We start from the raw sequence: 3,435 nt of genomic DNA, 5'->3' as shown, positions 1-3,435 counted from the left end.
ATGCAATTGCAGAGCTTCTGCATGGCAAAGGACATAGCTAGCAGGATCAATAGAAAGCCCACGGAATCTGAGATGATCTTCACTAGCCATACAACCGACAAGGGTTTCATATCTAAAATAGACCTGGAAAACAAAAAATTAAATCCTCCAACAACAAATACTCAACGAAAATACTGTCCAATAAATAAGTGGGCTAAAGACATAAAGAGAAACTTCTCTGAAGAGGAAAGGAGGGTGACCAATAAACACATGCTCAACCTCCCAAGCCATAAAAGAAATGCAAATCAATCAACATTGAGATATCACCTCACGTAAGTTAGAATGGCTATAATAAAGAATTCTAAAACCAACAGATGCTGGAGGGGATGTGGACAAAAGGAAACCTTAATGCATGTTTAGTGTGTGTGTAATCTTGTTCAACCACTTTGGAATGTAGTATGGAGATTCCTCCGAAGACTCCACATAGAGCTTCCCTATGACCCAGCAATCCCACTTTTGGGCATTTACCCAAATGATCACAAACAAGACCATACTAAAACTACCAGCACAAATATATTTATTGCAGCATTACCATAGCTAAGATATGGAACCAACCCAGATGCCCCTCAGTAGATGAATGGATGAAGAAAATGTTGTATATATACACAATGGAATTCTATATCTCTATCTGAAAGAATGATATTGCCCCAGGAAATGGAAACTTGGAAAAATTATATTAAGTGAAGAAAGCCAGGTCCAAAGAATCATAGGTCCCATGGTTTCACTTATTAGCAATTGCTAGTGTATGTCTGAGACACGCAGAAATTGTTAGATAAGTTGATGTTAGGTGAAATGAACCGCAAGGTAAGAATTCAAATTTATTTTTCTTTCCTGTAATTATTTCTAACGTATTTATAAGATGATTTCTTTGTTACTTTGTATGTCCCTCCCGCATGGTATAACCCCTGTTTTCACTGTATTTGATGTTGGTATAATTTGTGGAGGGGAAGGAAAAACATTTTTAAATAGGGATACAGGTGGACCCATTGCAACAATGGGATATACAAAACATTATGTCGAAAAAACTAATTTTACAACTTTGGGTGGGGGGAAGTGGGATGGGGAAACGAGATGTAAGGGGGGTGAGATTGGAAGGGATGGTAAGGGGAAACAAAGGAGTATGCAACAATGCTTGATAAGAAATGTACTCATTACCTTGCCCATGTAATTGTAACCCCTCTGACTGGTATTTTCACACTTAAAAAAAAACAGGATAAACCATAAAATATAAAGTGATTTTGATAAAAAAAATATTATTCAGAGTAAATTATCAATAAAAAAACAATCTTTACCGAAGCAAACTCTCAGAGATATTACATGACTTTGTAAAGGATAAAGTGGCTGAATTTAATATAAATTTAGAAGTATGACCATTCAAAAACATAAAAAGATATTCTTTATTTCATTATATAACCCAAAGCAGAAAGTAAATGTTGTTTAGATGATTTTTTAAAACACAGTCTTTCAGGTGCTGGGAGGGTGGTTCAGTGTAGAGTGCTTGCCTTGCATGCATGAGGTCCTGGGTTTGATTCCTCAGCACCACATAAGCAGAAAAAGATGGAAGAGTTGCTGTGACTCAAGGAGTAGCACTAGCCTTGAGCTGAAGAGCTGAAAGACAGCACCCAGGACCCAGAGTTCAAGCCCCACAACCAACAAAAACAAAACAAAACAAAACACAATCTCTCACTTTTGTGTGCTCAACATTGTAACACTAGTGCTTCAGTCTAGGGCTAAGATTTTAGGTGTGGACATTTATCAACACTCCTGATTCAGATTCTAATTGATAAAATGTTTAATCAATGTTTTGTTTTTACTAATTTTGCTTTTTACAAATTCACATATACCTATAAAAAACAGAGTGGCCATCCCAGTAACATTCTCAAAGTACTTCCTAATGATGACTTACAAAAAGTTGTATTATATTACAACAAGGAAAACAATGCTACAAATAAGGAAAACCAATACATAAATATTAAAGATTAATAAAATAAAAAAACAAAACAATTACATATTCGATTTATTATTTTCTCATATTGCTGTACATTTAAAACTGCCTAAGTCTATGATGTTAAACCAGAATTTTATAGGTTATCAATAGCCTTTAAAGTTACTCACTAAGATTATTATTTATGGTTCATCTCATCATTTGTATATGGCTTATACCATCATTTGTTCCTCGCTAACATATAAAGTAAGGAAGCCCTTAAATTTTAACAGAAACTGTGAAGGTAATGTCTTAAATCTTCACTCTGCTTCTTTACACAAACACTTTGCAACTTCTCATTAGTACAGTTTCTATAAACTCTGAAATGTACATACTTAGTAGTGTATGACTGCTACCATGAATCTTATATGCTTTGTGGAAAAGTTTTACAACCTGCTAAATAGTCTAAATTTTGGCATATATGAGCAAATTCCCAAAATTAAACATATTAAAAACATTAAAACTTTTAACAAACCTTAACACTTTCTATAGTGTTCATTATCACAGGTTCCTTGTACAGAATAATTGAATTCCTCCTCCAACACATGCGTTGAACAACAAATATCTGGAATTATTTTGTTTTTGACATGTCAATCTTGACTTTATTCTTAAATGTGTTATTATGTAAAAAATACATGGTTCTAAAATTTCACCACAATTCTTTTGAATTTAATTTTTGTGGAATTGTCTACTTTAAGAAAATCAATTACACTTTATATATAAAAAATGTTCTGTGCTCAATTCAGTAATACATACACTAACATTGGAACAATAAAGAGAACAATAGCCCCTGACTGAGGATGACACGCAGGTTAGTGAAGCATTCCCGATTTTTAAAAGAACAGATGCTGGATGGGCTTTGGACAGAAGGGAATCTTAATGCATTTTTGTTGGGAGTTTAAACTTGTTCGAAGACTTTGGAAAGTAGTATGGAGGTTCCTCAAAAAACTACATAGAGTGCCTCTAAGACCCAGCAATCCCATTTTGGGCATTCATCCCAATGATCACAAACAAGACCATACTAAAACTACCAGCAAAGCTATGTTCATTGCAGCATTATTTACCATAGATAAGATACATAACCAAACCTGATGCCCCACAGTAAATGAATGGATCAAGAAAGTGTATGTATTTGTGTGTGTGTGTGTGTGTGTGTGTGTGTGTGTGTGTGTGTACTGCAATTCTATGCCTCCATCAGAAAAAATGGCATCACCCAGCTTGCTAGGAAATGGAAAGACTTGGGAAAAATTATATTAAGTGAATTAAGCCAGGCCCAAAAAGAAACATATATCCCATGGTTTCCTTATTTGCAATAACTACTATGTGTCTGAGACAAGCAGAAAACATCATATAACTTGATGTTAGGCAACATGAACCCCAAGGTAAGGATTCAAATGGTTTTTCTTTCTTGT

The 3,435-nt window shown here is 34.6% G+C and overlaps 1 non-coding gene across 1 annotated transcript; it reads left to right on the top strand.

The window, feature by feature from the left end:
- Positions 1-2,756: 2,756 nt before the first annotated feature.
- LOC122116449 lies at positions 2,757-2,858 on the top strand. Its single transcript, XR_006148974.1, has one exon. It is a non-coding gene; the product is annotated as a U6 spliceosomal RNA (small nuclear RNA).
- The last annotated feature ends 577 nt before the right edge of the window (positions 2,859-3,435 follow it).

This window comes from Dipodomys spectabilis, unplaced genomic scaffold (genome assembly GCF_019054845.1).
Source record: "Dipodomys spectabilis isolate Male_0828 unplaced genomic scaffold, ASM1905484v1 ptg000134l, whole genome shotgun sequence".
Lineage (NCBI taxonomy): Eukaryota > Metazoa > Chordata > Mammalia > Rodentia > Heteromyidae > Dipodomys > Dipodomys spectabilis.
The sequence above is the reverse complement of the archived record's forward strand: the minus strand, read 5'-3'. Positions and strand labels throughout refer to the sequence as shown.